We start from the raw sequence: 17,995 nt of genomic DNA, 5'->3' as shown, positions 1-17,995 counted from the left end.
TGGGAGAAGCAACATGCGTCCAGCCCATATTTGCGCCCACGCTACGCCGGCGTGTGCAAGATACGTCAGCGTAGGGTGGCCAGTTTTAAGCGTATATTGGTTTGTGACTCTGGCGCACACATACGCCGGCGCACATTTGCACTTACGTTGGCGTAACGTGATTTAAATCGGCGTAAGTGCTTTGTGAATCTGGGCCAAAATGTACTACTTTCCTGTGGAAGGGTGGTTCCCCCAAGTTGCCACTTGAAACACTACGGTTACCAGCGCACCTGGCGGGATTGGCATTTCCCAACTTTTTCCTCTATTATTTGGCATCCCAGCTGGTACGATTGGCTGTGCCTGGTTCCGGCTAATGCCTGTACCTCCACGGAGGGGGCCATCGCATCTTCCCTGGAAACTCTACTTAAAGCGGATCTCCACCCTCATTTAAACTATAGCTCCATATTTCTACCGCTGCAAAGTAATCATGAATCGGCTATTTTGATTTTAATTAGCAAATGTGTACCTTATTTATGAGCCATGCTTCCGGTCTGCCCCCCCTCGGGTTTCCGACGGGTTTTCTGCCGTTTCCTGCGCTGCGCTGTGCCTGCTGGGAGCCAGTGTCAGAGCTCTCTAATTGTAATATTCTGCTCTGTTATCCAACATCGCGGGACTTCAGTTCTGTTGCGATGACAACAGAGACGCTCACGCCGCCGGTGTTGTATCGAAGTTGGTTTCCCCTGGCTTTCGGCTGCGATCGGAACTCCGCCCCTCCAGCCTGATGCAGACCAGCTCCTCCCGGCTCTGCCTCTGTAGCCGATCGCAACTCCGCCCCTCCAGCCTCCCAGTTTACTCCGCTCCAGCTCCGCCCACTGTCTCTCCTTGTTTCATTGCCCCCTTATACAGCTAATGGCACAACATTGAAAGAGCGATATGTGCCTGGCTTGCGACTGATTTAACCCTTTAAATTGCGCACTACCATGCTGCAATAGTGTGCATTGCAGGTCCATGGGGCTCTAATGCAAAGTGAATGGTGGCTGCACTGTGATCAGCTCACAACTGCATGTAATGCACACCACTGCGATGTGGTCATGCGGCATTTATTGGGTTATATTAAGAGGAAGAGGCAATACATTGATATAAAATGCCTCTGAAAAGCAAAAAAAAAAAAATGTGTATCGCTCTTCACCGCCTGATTTAACCCTTTAAATGTCGCACTACCATGATGCAATAGTGTGCATTGCAGGTCCATGGGGCATGCACACCACTGCGATGTGGTCATGCGGCATTTATTGGGTTATATTAAGAGGAAGAGGCAATACATTGATATAAAATGCCTCTGAAAAGCAAAAAAAAATGTGGATCGCTCTTCACCGCCTGATTTAACCCATCAAGTGCCATGGAAACCTTATTGGATGAGGAAACCAGGTCTGATAGCAATAGGTAGCTTGTTATCAGAATTGGTTTCCCCTGGACAGAAAGTGTCCAGGGAAAGAAGGAAGAGTGAGGATGGTCTATACGGGGTACAGAGCAGTCAGGGAAACCATATACAAGTGCTTTTAACCCATCAAGTGCCATGGAAGCTCTATTGGGTGGGGAAACCAGATCTGATAGCAATAGGCAGCTTGTTATCAGAATAGGTTTCCCCTGGATAGAAAGGGACAAATGAAAGAAGGAAGAGTGAGGATGGTCTATAGGGGGTACGGAGCAGTCAGGGAAACCATATACAAGTGCTTTTAACCCATCAAGTGCCATGGAAGCTCTATTGGGTGGGGAAACCAGATCTGATAGCAATAGGCAGCATGTTATCAGAATTGGTTTCCCCTGGACAGAAAGTGTCCAGGGAAAGAAGGAAGAGTGAGGATGGTCTATAGGGGGTATGAAGCAGTCAGGGAAACCATATTCAAGTGCTTTTTTACCCATCAAGTGCCATGTAAGCTCTATTGGGTGGGGAAACCAGATCTGATAGCAATAGGCAGCATGTTATCAGAATAGGTTTCCCCTGGATAGACAGGGACAAATGAAAGAAGGAAGAGTGAGGATGGTCTATACGGGGTACGGAGCAGTCAGGGAAACCAAATGGAAGAAGTGGTATCTCGCACCAATAAAGTGAAGTATATAAAAAGAAATATATTAATATGACATATATATTAGTGAATAGGCTGCTCCCCTGAAATTGAGACCAAGGTCAAAAGGTCAAAATTGGATAATAGTGGTGTGTAAAGGGGGCGCTCTAAATTAATTGTGTAATTTGAATAAACAAATGATCAAATAATCCGTCTGTGTCAATAAACAAAAATGGTGAACAAAATAATATATACAATAATTGAATAATACAATAAATTGGAATAAGAATATATATAATATAAAAAAGGGAGAAAAGTTGTAGTGACTAGATAAATAAAAAATATATAGATAAAGTCCATTAAAAAATTATTTGGGTGAAATACATTCAAATATGTCCTAGGCAGATTAAACTGAGAGAACAATGTTGAAAGTTCATGTGAAAGGTGTCGTCCTCCACCAAGAAAATATCCCCCAAAAGTGCACTAATGGATGGCTTCTTACCACAAGACGTTGACCTGATTGTTTAGAAAAGGTCACATAAAGCGATTGGTCACTAAACCAGTTGAAGGATTCAGCTGTGTAGCTATATGTCTCCTAGACTCGGGTACTCTCATAAAAGAGGAAAAAGGAGAACCGCCATAGTAAAGTATTGTTTATTAAAATATACCAAAAAGATAACAGCGTAGCCAAATGGTCTCTTACTTTAGTAGTGCCTGGGACCCGGCACTGAGGCTAGTCGGCAAGGCAGATACACTGCAATGAAGGTTCTTTGCTGGGGAACTGGCGTGTGAGATGAAATTTCCTCGCTGAAAAGACGGCGTGCGTTCCAAGCACGGGAGCCAGCGGGACCGGAAGTACGTCGTTCGTACGTAACTAGGTGGTAAACACGTCGTCAGCACCATTCCTGACGACGTGTTTACCACGAAACGTACGTCGAGGCGCCTAGTTACGTACGAACAATGCACTTCCGGTCCCGCTGGCTCCCGTGCTTGGGACGCACGCTGTCTTTCCAGCGAGGAAATTTCATCTCACACGCCAGTTCCCCAGCGAGGAACCTTCATTGCAGTGTATCTGCCTTGCCGACTAGCCTCAGTGCCGGGTCTCAGGCACTACTAAAGTAAGAGACCATTTGGCTACGCTGTTATCTTTTTGGTATATTTTAATAAACAATACTTTACTATGGCGGTTCTCCTTTTCCCTCTTTTATGAGAGTACCCGAGTCTAGGAGACATATAGCTACACAGCTGAATCCTTCAACTGGTTTAGTGACCAATCGCTTTATGTGACCTTTTCTAAACAATCAGGTCAACGTCTTGTGGTAAGAAGCCATCCATTAGTGCACTTTTGGGGGATATTTTCTTGGTGGAGGACGACACCTTTCACATGAACTTTCAACATTGTCCTCTCAGTTTAATCTGCCTAGGACATATTTGAATGGATTTCACCCAAATAATTTTTGAATGGACTTTATCTATATATTTTTTATTTATCTAGTCACTACAACTTTTCTCCCTTTTTTATATTATATATATTCTTATTCCAATTTATTGTATTATTCAATTATTGTATATATTATTTTGTTCACCATTTTTGTTTATTGACACAGACGGATTATTTGATCATTTGTTTATTCAAATTACACAATTAATTTAGAGCGCCCCCTTTACACACCACTATTATCCAATTTTGACCTTTTGACCTTGGTCTCAATTTCAGGGGAGCAGCCTATTCACTAATATATATGTCATATTAATATATTTCATTTTATATACTTCACTTTATTGGCGCGAGATACCACTTCTTCAATAAGGTTTCCCTGACTGCTCCGTACCCCGTATAGACCATCCTCAAGCTTCCTTCTTTCATTTGTCCCTGTCTATCCAGGGGAAACCTATTCTGATAACATGCTGCCTATTGCTATCAGATCTGGTTTCCCCACCCAATAGAGCTTTCATGGCACTTGATGGGTTAAAAGCACTTGTATATGGTTTCCCTGACTGCTCTGTACCCCGTATAGACCATCCTCACTCTTCCTTCTTTCATTTGTCCCTTTCTATCCAGGGGAAACCTATTCTGATAACATGCTGCCTATTGCTATCAGATCTGGTTTCCCCACCCAATAGAGCTTCCATGGCACTTGATGGGTTAAAAGCACTTGTATATGGTTTCCCTGACTGCTCTGTACCCCGTATAGACCATCCTCACTCTTCCTTCTTTCATTTGTCCCTTTCTATCCAGGGGAAACCTATTCTGATAACAAGCTGCCTATTGCTATCAGACCTGGTTTCCCACCCAATAGAGCTTCCATGGCACTTGATGGGTAAAAAAGCACTTGTATATGGTTTCCCTGACTGCTCCGTACCCCGTATAGACCATCCTCACTCTTCCTTCTTTCATTTGTCCCTTTCTATCCAGGGGAAACCTATTCTGGTAGCAAGCTGCCTATTGCTATCAGATCTGGTTTCCCCACCCAATAGAGCTTCCATGGCACTTGATGGGTAAAAAGCACTTGTATATGGTTTCCCTGACTGCTCCATACTCTGTATAGACCATCCTCACTCTTCCTTCTTTCATGTATCCCTTTCTATCCAGGGGACACCAATTCTGATAACAATCTGCCTATTGCTGTCAGATCTGGTTTCCTCATCCAATAGGGCTTCCATGCACTTGATGGGTTAAAAGCACTTGTATATGGTTTCCCTGACTGCTCCGTACCCCGTATAGACCATCCTCACTCTTCCTTCTTTCATTTGTCCCTTTCTGTGCAGGGGAAACCGATTCTGATAACAAGCTCCCTTTTGCTATCAGATCTGGTTTCCCCACCTAATAGAGCTTCCATGGCACTTGATGGGTAAAAAAGCACTTGTATATGGTTTCCCTGACTGTTCCGTACCCCGTAAAGACCATCCTCACTCTTCCTTCTTTCATGTATCCCTTTCTATCCAGGGGACACCAATTCTGATAACAATCTGCCTATTGCTGTCAGATCTGGTTTCCTCATCCAATAGGGCTTCCATGCACTTGATAGGTAAAAAGCACTTGTATATGGTTTCCCTGACTGCTCCATACCCCCTATAGACCATCCTAACTCTTCTTTCTTTCCCTGGACAATTTCTGTCCAGGGGAAACCAATTCTGATAACAAGCTGCCTATTGCTATCAGACCTGGTTTCCCCACCCAATAGAGCTTCCATGGCACTTGATGGGTAAAAAAGCACTTGTATATGGTTTCCCTGACTGCTCTGTACCCCGTAAAGACCATCCTCACTCTTCCTTCTTTCATTTGTCCCTGTCTATCCAGGGGAAACCTATTCTGATAGCAAGCTGCCTATTGCTATCAGATCTGGTTTCCTCATCCAATAGAGCTTCCATGGCACTTGATGGGTAAAAAAAGCACTTGTATATGGTTTCCCTGACTGCTCTGTACCCCCTATAGACCATCCTCACTCTTCCTTCTTTCATTTGTCCCTTTCTATCCAGGGGAAACCGATTCTGATAACAAGCTGCCTATTGCTATCATACCTTGTTTCCCTACCCAGTAGAGCTTCCATGGCACTTGATGGGTAAAAAGCACTTGTATATGGTTTCCCTGACTGTTCCGTACCCCGTATAGACCATCCTCACTCTTCTTTCTTTCCCTGGACAATTTCTGTCCAGGGGAAACCAATTCTGATAACATGCTGCCTATTGCTATCAGATCTGGTTTCCCCACCCAATAGAGCTTCCATGGCACTTGATGGGTTAAAAGCACTTGTATATGGTTTCCCTGACTGCTCCGTACCCCCTATAGACCATCCTCACTCTTCCTTCTTTCATTTGTCCCTTTCTATCCAGGGGAAACCTATTCTGATAACAAGCTGCCTATTGCTATCAGATCTGGTTTCCCCACCCAATAGAGCTTCCATGGCACTTGATGGGTAAAAAGCACTTGTATATGGTTTCCCTGACTGCTCCATACCCCCTATAGACCATCCTCACTCTTCCTTCTTTCCCTGGACACTTTCTGTCCAGGGGAAACCAATTCTGATAACAAGCTACCTATTGCTATCAGACCTGGTTTCCTCATCCAATAAGGTTTCCATGGCACTTGATGGGTTAAATCAGGCGGTGAAGAGCGATCCACATTTTTTTTTGCTTTTCAGAGGCATTTTATATCAATGTAAGCCTCTTCCTCTTAATATAACCCAATAAATGCTGTATGACCACATCGCAGTGGTGTGCATGCCCCATGGACCTGCAATGCACACTATTGCAGCATGGTAGTGCGCCATTTAAAGGGTTAAATCAGGCGGTGAAGAGCGATCCACATTTTTTTTTTTGCTTTTCAGAGGCATTTTATATCAATGTATTGCCTCTTCCTCTTAATATAACCCAATAAATGCCGCATGACCACATCGCAGTGGTGTGCATGCCCCATGGACCTGCAATGCACACTATTGCATCATGGTAGTGCGCCATTTAAAGGGTTAAATCAGGCGGTGAAGAGCGATCCACATTTTTTTTTTTTTGCTTTTTAGAGGCATTTTATATCAATGTATTGCCTCTTCTTCTTAATATAACCCAATAAATGCCGCATGACCACATCGCAGTGGTGTGCATTACATGCAGTTGTGAGCTGATCACAGTGCAGCCACCATTCACTTTGCATTAGAGCCCCATGGACCTGCAATGCACACTATTGCAGCATGGTAGTGCGCAATTTAAAGGGTTAAATCAGTCGCAAGCCAGGCACATATCGCTCTTTCAATGTTGTGCCATTAGCTGTATAAGGGGGCAATGAAACAAGGAGAGACAGTGGGCGGAGCTGGAGCGGAGTAAACTGGGAGGCTGGAGGGGCGGAGTTGCGATCGGCTACAGAGGCAGAGCCGGGAGGAGCTGGTCTGCATCAGGCTGGAGGGGCGGAGTTCCGATCGCAGCCGAAAGCCAGGGGAAACAGGTTTCCTTGGGGAACCAACTTCGATACAACAGTGCGCATCCACGAGATCGAGCGGTGGATGCTGGGACAGCATCCACCGCAAATAGGAAGTAGCTCCTTGTGGGAATCGAGCGCCCAAAGCCAAGATGGCCACGGGACGCAAACAAGAATAAAAGTATTTATTATGGACGGAATAACAGCGGAGGGGCGGCCAGACACCGGAAACGTGAGTTTAGCACAGCAGTGCTAATACATATTTGAATAGCCCATAAAAAAAAAACGATTAAGCCGTGGGAGGTCCGCTTTAATATCATCTACAGAGGCCCGGTCCCTAACCGCCCTGAAAACCTCTATAATTGCCACTACCCTTTCATCCTTCCGTTATATTGTCATGAAGATATCCAAACACACCTGGCTGAAGTCCCCCAACAACCCCCTGTGGTTTAACCCTAATCTGCAGGAATTGTACTCCCTTCCGGATCCCAATCGCTGGTACTCCAAGGGGGTTAAATATCTATGTCACCTGTACAACGCCCAGGGCTTTAAAACTTTCTCTCAGCTACGTTTAGACTTTGACCTACCAAGATCGTACCTATTTTGTTACTATCAGCTTAGGCATGCCATACATGCACAGTTTGGCTCCTTGGATGATCCCACCGACTTGCCCCCCCTGGGAAAAACTGCTCAGACAGCCAGATCCCACTAAACTTGTCTCCACCTACTATGCAGCCCTAATGACTGACTTTAATCCCAGGTTTCACAAAGTAAAATGGACCCCTCTGGACATTACTTTAGTGGACGAGGACTGGTCAGAATTTAGTGATACCTATAAAACTCCAGCTACACAAGATGGGTCTCCTGCCTGTTTCCGCGGCTGTGGCCAAGAGGCCGATTTCTTACACTGCTTCTGGTCATGTCCGGTAGTTCGGGACTTCTGGGAGGAAGTGGTTGTTTTTATTTCATCAGCATTAGGCCTCCCAAACATAATCCACCCCAAGAACTGCCTCCTAGGCATTTTTGGGGACTTACATTTATCGACACATGCCAAGAGACTGCTCTGCATACTTTATTTTTATGTTAAAAGAGCTACCGTATTTGCCAGCGTATAAGACAACTGGGCATATAAGACGACCCCCTAATTTTCCAGCTAAAATGTTGGTTTTGGGATATACTCATCTTATAAGACGACCCCCTTCCTACTAGTCATGCCTCGCCTCACCTCACTGTGCTATTACATGCCTCACTGTGCCATTACATGCCAGACTGTGCCACCATTACATGCCAGACTGTGCCACCATTACATGCCTCACTGTGCCATTACATGCCAGACTGTGCCACCATTACATGCCTCACTGTGCCATTACATGCCAGACTGTGCCACCATTACATGCCTCACTGTGCCATTACATGCCAGACTGTGCGACCATTACATGTCTCACTGTGCCACCATTACATGCCTCACTGTGCCACCATTACATGCCTCACTGTGCCTCCATTACATGCCTCACTGTGCCTCTATTACATGCCTCACTGTGCCTCCATTACATGCCTCACTGTGTCACTGCATACCTCACTGTGCCATTGCATGTCTCGACGATCCCTTACCTTATCCCTGACATGCAGAATCTGTCAGACTGCGGCCGTCCATTTTTCAAAAGCCGCGCCTAAGGAGGAGGCGCAGCTTTTGAAAAATGGACGGCCGCGGTCTGCATGTTAGGTTACCGGCGGATAAGACGACCCCCGACTTTTAAGAAGAATTTCAGGGGTTGAAAAGTCGTCTTATACGCCGGAAAATATGGTATTTTACTGTCCTGAAGGGAGCACAGACCTCTTTGAAATCCCTTTGGTTAAAACTTATTAATGATTCTATCCCACTGTACAAACTTACTTTTAAACTCCAGAAACGGAACAAAACCTTTCACGAAATTTGGGGAAGATGGTTTACTAGTCCGTTAACCCTCTCCCAGCACTGATTAAACTAACCTTGATTGACCATTGATGGGCCATGCCCCAGGGATCTCTAATTTCTGGACCTCCACTTTTGCTATGCCCTGGTATACATACATGCACCTTTTACCATTGTGCCTATCTTTTGCCTTTTGCACTGAAATATGTTTATTTTTCAATGTTTGAGCATACTGCCTAATGTTTATGACCAGGCTGTCTGGTGTTGTTGTTTTTTTGTGTTTCTTTCTGTTTGTTGGTTTGTCTTAAATCCAATAAAATAAAATAAAGCCAACATTACTACACCAGTAACACCACTATCCCCTTCCGTAGAAGGGACAGGCCACATAATGAAGAACCGTGACAAGGGACGCGTCTTCTTCTGCTGCAGCCATTGGTCTGATCTATTATCGTTGGTCTTATAGCTTATTTAACTTCTTTAATCCTATAGGTCCGTTGAGTCCCCTGACAAATCACAGAACTTTCCAGAAATTTGAAAAATCACCTGACAGGTAAGTAACCAATCAAATAAATGCACATTTAAACTGCCTATTTGAGTTGTTCCTCATTCCCATAGGTAGGGGGTCACTACTGAGTTCCCCCTACTTTCAATCCAGTGAATAGTCAGTGGTTAAAATGGTAGTTCCCAGGAAAAAAACTGCTTGTATACAAGCTCAATTGGGGGGTTTATTTACTAAACGCAAATAAACTTTGCACTACAAGTGCACTGCAAATGCACTTGGAAGTGCAGTCACTGTAGATCCGAGGGTTGCATGCAAGGAAAAGAAAAAAACAGCATTTTTGCTTGTACGTGATTGGATAATAAAATCAGCAGAGCTTCCCCTCATTTCAGATCTTCCCCTCAGATTTACATCCACTGCACTTCCAAGTGCTCTTGTAGTGCAAAGTGGATTTGCCTTTAGTAAATCAACCCCATAGTCTACGTCCAGGGGTTTGTTTGGGCAGCCATGTTACCTTCCTTCCCGGTCTAACCACCAAGGGATTTGCTTTGGGTGCTGGATCATTATTTAAACGCCTGTCTAGACTCCTATAACGTGGAATCTAGAGATCTGGTAAGCTCACTTCCTGTTTATTATTATTGCGGTGGAGGTGCACTAGGTGAATATTAACCACTACCCGACGGCCATACGACTTTATACGGCCGCAGGGTGGTTCTAATTCTCTAACTGGCCGTGTTTTTACGGCCTGCGCGCGCAGTCAGCGGCGCGGGTGCGCGCTCGTCCAGCGGCGGCGTGCGTGTGCTCGCCGCATCGCTTAGATGCCGATGCGAGTGCCTGGCGGCCGTGATGTCCGCCAGGCACTCGGGAACGGCGGCTACAGGGACAAGACGTGGAGCTCTGTGTGTAAACAGAGAGATCCATGTCCTGTCAGGGGAGAGAGGAGACCGATCTGTGTCTCTTGTACATAGGGACATAGATCGGTCACCTCCCCCAGTCAGTCCCCTCCACACACAGTTAGAACACAATTCAGGGTACACATTTAACCCCTTCCTCACCCCCTAGTGTTAACGCCTTCAATGCCAGTCACATTTATACAGTAATTAGTGCATATTTATAGCACTGATCGCTGTATAAATGTGAATGGCGCCAAAAATGTGTCAAAAGTGTCCGATGTGTCCGTCATAATGTCGCAGTCACGAAAAAAATGCTGATCGCCGCCATTAGTGGTAAAAAAAAATAATAAAAAATAATAATAATTCTGTCCCCTATTTTGTAAGCGCAATAACTTTTGCGCAAACCAGACGCTTCTTGCGATTTTTTTTTTTTACCAAAAATATGTAGATGCCTAGACTGAGAAAAAAAAATTATTTTTTTTTTTAAATTGGCCAATTTTTGTTTATAGCGCAAAAAACAAAAAAAACGCAGAGGCGATCAAATACCACCAAAAGAAAGCTCTATTTGTGGGGAAAAACGGACGTCAATTTTGTTTGGGAGCCACATCGCACGACCGCGCAATTGTCAGTTAAAGGGACGCAGTGCCACAAGCTGAAATTTCACCTGGTCAGGAAGGGGTATATGTGCCCAGTAAGGAAGTGGTTAATATAAACAATCACATTTTTTGGGACTATACTTCAATTGATTTTGTTTGCTGTCCTCCAAAAAAAAAAAAACACCAGCCGCAACTGGGACCCTTTATGCTGCTAGACCAAAGTGCTAACCACTACACCACCATGATATAACCACCACCTTCACCCCTGAGGACTGACAGACACATTGCACGTCGCTGTTTGACAATATTCATTCCCAAATACTTTTTCTTTTTAATAAATTGATTCCGTATATCAGCACTAAGAATGCGCTCAGGCGTGTTCGCAAACCCCACGTGCAGAGCCTGCTAGTAAGTTGGCACTGCTCTAATCACAAGCAGTGAGACACTGGGGGTTATTTACGAAAGGCTAATCCAATTTGCACTACAAGTGCAAAGTGCACTTAAAGCGGGGGTTCACCCTATCAACGGAAAAAAAAAATTTTTTTTTCTTTTACCATAAAATCAGGCATTGTAGCGCGAGCTACAGTATGCCTGTCCCGAATTTTTTACCCCCGTACTCACCTTGTACGCGTAGATCGAAGATACCGGGGAATGGGCGTGCCTATGGAGACGGAGGATGATTGACGGCCGGCTCTGGCGCGTCACGCTTCTCCGGAAATAGCCGAAATAGGCTTGGCTCTTCACGACGCGTGCGCATAGCCTGTGCGCAGGCGCCGTGAAGAGCCGAGACCTACTCCGGCTGTCTTCGGGGAGAGTGACGTGCCAGGGCCGGCCGTCAATCATCCTCCCTCTCCATAGGCACGCCCATTCCCCGCGGGAGCCGAAATCTACGATGTCAGATTACAAGGTGAGTCCGGGGTTAAAAAAATCGGGACAGGCATACTGTAGCTCGCGCTACAATGCCTGTCTCGATGGTAAAATCGTGTCGGGGGGGGTGAACTACCGCTTTAAAACTGCACTGAAAGTGCACTTGGAAGTGCAGTCGCTATAAATCTGAGGGGAATATCTGAAATGAGGGGACGCTCTGCTGATTTTATTATCCAATCATGTGTAAGCTAAAATGCTGTTTTTTATTATCCTTGTATGTCCGCCTCAGATCTACAGTGACTGCACTTCCAAGTGCACTTTGCCTTTCGTAAATAACCCCCACTGTCCGATCTCTGTAGCCGCGCATCGGGACAGTGTCTTAGTCTTACTGCCTTTGATTAGCGAAGCGCAGTGCCAACTCCTTGGCGGGCTATGCACGTGGGGTTTGCGAACATGCCTGAGCTCATGCATAATTAGCACACACAAGCACTGCTTTTTTTGTAAACACCAATACACCGTTTCTTTTAGTTCTTATCCAAATGTGACTTTGGTAACACTATTATTATGTATAAAGAAGAAAAAAGGGTGTTAAGTGATGAAAGTGAAAGGCCTTTGTATATGTGAAGAAGGTGTGTAATGTGACAGCGTTCTATTGATGTGGAAGTTAGTGTGTATGAAGGAAGGAGTGGGAGCACATAAGCTCTCAGCAGCAATCCTCTCTGCACACTAATATAGACAGCAGCAGCTGGCTGTGCTGCAGGAAGTGATATGCATTGGTCTTCCTGCACAGGTCCCTCCTCCAGGAAGAGATGAGATTGTGCCACTGTCAGCCTGGGAGAATGGATTAGACTGTGCTTCTAACGTCTTATCTGCTGCATACAAACCTAGAGGTGACAGGCTGCTGCTGCTATTCCTCCCCTCCCTCCATAGTCACACCATGCAATAGTCTTTGCATTCTCCTCTGCCTGGGCTTGCCTTATATTTGTCTGATAAAACTTCTCCCAAAGTGTGCAGTGTAGTGTGCTGTGTAGTGTGCTGGGACTGCCATACGCCTGGAGTGTCTATGAACCATGACAAGGTAATTACAGCATTATAGATTATTGTAATATTGTGCTGTGCTCGTGTTATCTCTATACACGTCTCTCCTCTCTATCAGATGCATGCATTTTGTAGTTGTCACATTCCTTTACATTAATTGCTCTGATAGGGACCATACACGTAACAATGTATTGGAACGATCGGACCTAGAGTTATCGAAAGGACACACACGATCAATTTAATAGAGATGATTCTGATCGGTCTGGATGGAAAATCTGATCGTAGGGAATAGGGATGAGCTCCGGCGTGTTCGCACAGTCCACGTGCAGTCCGCCAGGAAGTCAGCACGGCTCTGCGCTAACCACAGGCAGGGAGACATTTCCCGATCTCTGCAGTCGAGCAACGGGACAATGTCTCCCTGCCTGTGATTAGCGCAGCGCCGTGCACACTTCCTGGCGGGCTCTGCACGTGGACTGTGCGAACACGCCGGAGCTCATCCCTAGTAGGGAACTGGATTATTTATTTATTATTGTTAAGTATATACTGCATTGAATGATCTTTTTGATCGTCTAATCGTATTTGATTGGACAGTCGATTTTTAGACAGTGCGATTCCATATAAAAATGGTTACCAACAATAAAGTGAGAATACACTTTTGTACAAAAATTGCACAAATCAACTTTACATTTACCAAAACTTTGTATTATGAGCACCTACCTAATCAATTTATATACTATCTTTATGGCTGAAACCACACCGCACGGACATCGTATGTGATTTGCAGTGCGGTGCGAATCACATGCGATCTCGCAGAGTACGCTGGTCTGGGCCCCTTTCACACTTAAATTACTTGTACCACGATTTAGGACTGCAAAGTATCATTACAAGTCGTTTCCCATGACAACCATTCATATTAGTACGACTTCAAGTAGTCCCTGCACTGGTCCGATTTTGATGCCACATACACAGGCATTCCCTGAAATCACGCGACTTTGAAGTCGCAGTAGTGTGAAAGGGGCCTTAGTGTGTATTGCTACCATTAAGCTCACCACACACATTACAATCTGATTGCACAAACTTCTTTTGTATTTACCAATAAGGATGAGCTCATCGTGTTCGTAATTCCACGTGCCCATGCCCTCCAGGAAGCTGACACTCTACAACGCTAATCACAGGTAGAGATGAGCTCCAGCGTGTTCACATAGTACACTTGCAGAGCCCGCCAGGAAGTGTGCACGGTGCTGCGCTAATCACAGCCAGGGAGACATTGTCCCGATGCTCGGCTGCAGATATCGGGAAATGTCTCCCTGTCTGTGATTAGCACAGCGCCGTGCAGACTTCCTGGCGGGCTCTGCATGTGTACGATGCGAACACGCTGGAGCTCATCCCTAATCACAGGCAGTGAGACATTTCCCGGTCCGCGGCTGCACAGATAGGCAAATGTCTCACTGCCTGTGATTAGCGCTGCGAAGTGTAAGCTTCCTTGCGGGCTGGGTCATGTGGAGCTGTGAACACGTCTGAGCTCATCCTTAGTATTGACAGTCCCGGCACTTTGCATATGGCAGTGTGAACTGCTGTGCGAGTCGGGTGCGATGTGGGAACCCGCAGTGGACTCACAGGGTTCCCGCATCGCACAAGTGTGAGTATGGGCCTTTAGGCTCAGTTCACAATCAGAATATAGTACAAAAAATACTACTTTTGAAGCGATTGTACGATAATCTGATCACACAGCTTTCATCCAAAATTATCCGAAGGGACAAACACGAAAAATTTTCTCCTACGATACCAGATCGTACAATCTTCGTTTAACCGCTTAACGACCGCCGCATGTACATATACGTCGGCAGAATGGCATGGACAGGCAGAACGACGTGCCCGCATGTCGCTGCCTAGACGCGGGTCGGGGGTCCGATCGGGACCCCCCCCCCGGTACATCCGGCGGTCGTTGATCGTGTGGGAGCGATCCGGGATGAGGGGGCGGCTATTCGTTTCTAGCCATTCCCTCGCGATCGCTCCCCGGAGCTGAAGAACGGGGAGAGCCTTATGTAAACACGGCTTCACTGTGGCGGCTGCATCGATCGTGTCATCCCTTCTATAGGGAGACACAATCGATGACGTCAGACCTACAGCCACACCCCCTACAGTTGTAAACACACACTAGGTGAAACATAACTCCTTCAGCGCCCCCTGTGGATAACTCCCAAACTGCAACTGTCATTTTCACAATAAAGAATGCAATTTAAATGCATTTTTTGCTGTGAAAATGACAATGGTCCCAAAAATGTGTCAAAATTGTCCGACGTGTCCGCCCTAATGTCGCAGTCATGAAAAAAATCGCTGATCGCCGCCATTAGTAGTAAAGAAAAAAAATTAATAAAAATACTATAAAACTATCCCCTATTTTGTAAACGCTATAAATTTTGCGCAAACCAACCGATAAAAGCTTATTGCGATTATTTTTTTTTTTTTTTTACCAAAAATATGTAGAAGAATACGTATCGGCCTAAACTTAGGAGAAACAAAATTATATATTTTTGGGGGATATTTATTATAGAAAAAAGTAAAAGATATTGCATTTTTTTCAAAATTGTCGCTCTATTTTTGTTTATAGCACAAAAAATAAAGACCGCAGAGGTGATCAAATGCCACCAAAAGAAAGCTCTATTTGTGGGAAGAAAAGGACGCAAATTTTGTTTTGGTACAACATTGCATGACCGCGCAATTACCAGTTAAAGCAGCGCAGTGCCAAATTGTAAAAACACCTCTGGGCATTTAGCTGCATATTGGTCCGGGGCTTAAGTGGTTAAAGGGAAAGTAAGCTTATAATAAGGCTTACATATAGGTAGTGTAAATATCTCCTAAACATGCACCATTAAGGAGATCATTACATGCAGTCAGTGACTTTACTGGCGCATGCGCTCTGAAGGGATGGCCACCTGTGCCGTGAACGGCAGCTCCCGCACATGTGTTGGAGTGACGTCATTGTGGCTCCGGCCAGTCACAGAGCCGGAAGGAAGACAGGTGAAGATAGAAGCGGCTGACATCACAGGGCTGGAACAGCTTAGTTTTGTGGTAAGTTTCACATAATGTGCTAGTATGCGATGCATACTAGCACAATATGACTTTACCTTGCAGGAAAAAAAAACTAAAAACGTCCAGTTCTGTATACAACGGCTTCAGTACAGTTTTCGTCTGAAAATACAATACAAATACATTACAACAATTTTTATTCCGTCATACGAGAATTTTAATACTTTAGTAACCTATTTGCTTTCGATATGGGGACTAGCAAAAAAAAAAAAAAACCTGACGATCATTCGTCCGATAATCTCATCACACAGTTGTGCTCATAAGTTTACATACCCTGGCAGAATTTATGATTTATTGGCCATTTTTTTTTTAGAATATGAATAACACAAAAACTTTTTTTTCACTCATGGTTAGTGTTTGGCTGAAGCCTTTTATTATCAATCAACTGTGTTTACTCTTTTTATTTCATAATCAAAACGGAAACTATCCAAAGGACCCTGATCAAAAGTTTACATACCCCTGTTATTGCCCCCCTTAACATCAATGACCGCTTTAAGTCTTTTGTGGTATTTGTGGATGAGGCTCTTTATATTCTCAGATGTTAAAGCTGCCCATTCCTCTTGGCAAAAAGCCTCCAGTTCTGGGTGGCACCAAATAGAACACACAGATTATCACTGTAGCCATTGGCTTATTAGACCAGATAACTGGATTCTGCCAAATTTTAATACCAGTGTACTGGGCTTAAGTTTTTCTTTGTTCAGCCAGCAGGCTGAACAAAGAAAAACTGACTGTCTATGCCCAGATAAGTCAAGAATGGAGAGAAGAGATAGCAGAAATAGGCAGTAGTACCTTTCACTAACCATAATTGGAATACCAAGGAGAACTATTTTACCCTATTGACAAATAGGACTTTATAGCTCCATACTTGAGCCTAGGTTCACAGTGGAACTGGATTGATATCGGGCAAATTCAGCTGAACTCACACAATTTCATACCTGCATGTCAGTGCAACGTCAGGGGCGATTTTAGAGACATCTGTGCGGGTTCCTGCACAGATGTCTATGGAAATCGCACCCAACGTCTCCAAAAGTAGTACAGAAATTTCTTTTGGGAATTAAGTCAGTGTTGTACCGATTCAGACAGTGTCATTGCCGGCAATAGCAGCCGATTTGGCATGTCAAATCTCATCAATGTGAACCGAGGCTGAAGTAAACAAACCTGTTTTGCAAGCCTACTGTCAGTTTCTTCATTGTCTTGACAACATGGAACCTATGACTGAAATTTGACAAATTTAGAACCCCCTGGAGCTTTCCACTGGGCTGCTATAGTGTGGATGGCTGTCATCAAAATATGATTTAAAGCAGCGTTCCACCCAAAAGTGGAACTTCCGCTTTGAGCACTTCTCGCCCCCTTACATGCCACCTTTTGGCATGTATTTTTTTTTGTGGGGGGGGGGGGGGCACTTCGTTTTGAGTGGGACTTCCTGTCCCACTTTCTACTTCTGCCTAGGTGACTCCTCCTCTCCCCCTAGGTGGCCCCTCCTTCTCAGCAATCTTCTGGGACATGTGCCAGGTCCCAGATGATATCCTGTCCACTGGGAGAGCGTGACTTGCGCAGTGCGTGCCTGGACGTGAAGCCGAAAGCTGTCACGGCTAGGTGCCCACAGTGGCTATGACAGCGCTGGCGGAGAGGAGGGGGAGAGGAGCGACACTCCGGGCAGGCGCATTGCTGGACTGTGGAACAAGTAAGTGTCTGTTTATTAAAAGTCGGCAGCTAAAATTTTTGGAGCTGCTGTCTTTTAATAAACAAAAAAAGCCTGGAACTCCGCTTTAACATCCATGGAACTGGTGAATAAAATGACAAAGTGTTCAGCTACAGCGCATAAGATAACTACCTAGTTGTTATTAGAGCTGTGTTAATTAAAGCAGAAGTTTATCAGCACCAAACACATTAGTTATGGCTACTAGTATGTATCCCATTACCTACAGACGGCTGCTTGTGATAAAAATCTTCCTGCTGTGTCTCCTTCACAGCCATGGGATACTGTCTGCTGCTGGTGCTGTGAGGGTGAACAGTGGCCTCAGCTACAGAGAAAAGTTTCTCCGCTAGCCGGTTGCCCTCTTCACTATTCACATAACTCATATTACTATTCTTCCACAGTGCAGTGCATCTGTAAATGGTCATAACTGCTCTTCCTCCAGTCATA

At 45.0% G+C, this 17,995-nt stretch overlaps 1 protein-coding gene across 2 annotated transcripts in view; it reads left to right on the top strand.

Moving 5' to 3' along the window:
• The window catches only part of RNF170 (ring finger protein 170), a 71,279-nt gene that overhangs the window by 29,782 nt on the left and 23,502 nt on the right, over window positions 1–17,995 (top strand). Inside the window, exon 1 of one of the 2 annotated variants that reach the window (XM_040362242.1) lies at window positions 12,468–12,799. The exons of the other annotated variant lie outside the window; for it this stretch is intronic. The gene's annotated coding sequence lies outside the window, so the exon portion shown is untranslated. Of the gene's footprint in view, window positions 1–12,467; window positions 12,800–17,995 lie in introns of those variants that run through there. 2 annotated transcript variants of the gene reach the window in all.

This window comes from Rana temporaria, chromosome 1 (assembly GCF_905171775.1).
Source record: "Rana temporaria chromosome 1, aRanTem1.1, whole genome shotgun sequence".
In the NCBI taxonomy this organism is placed as follows: domain Eukaryota; kingdom Metazoa; phylum Chordata; class Amphibia; order Anura; family Ranidae; genus Rana; species Rana temporaria.
The sequence above is the reverse complement of the archived record's forward strand: the minus strand, read 5'-3'. Positions and strand labels throughout refer to the sequence as shown.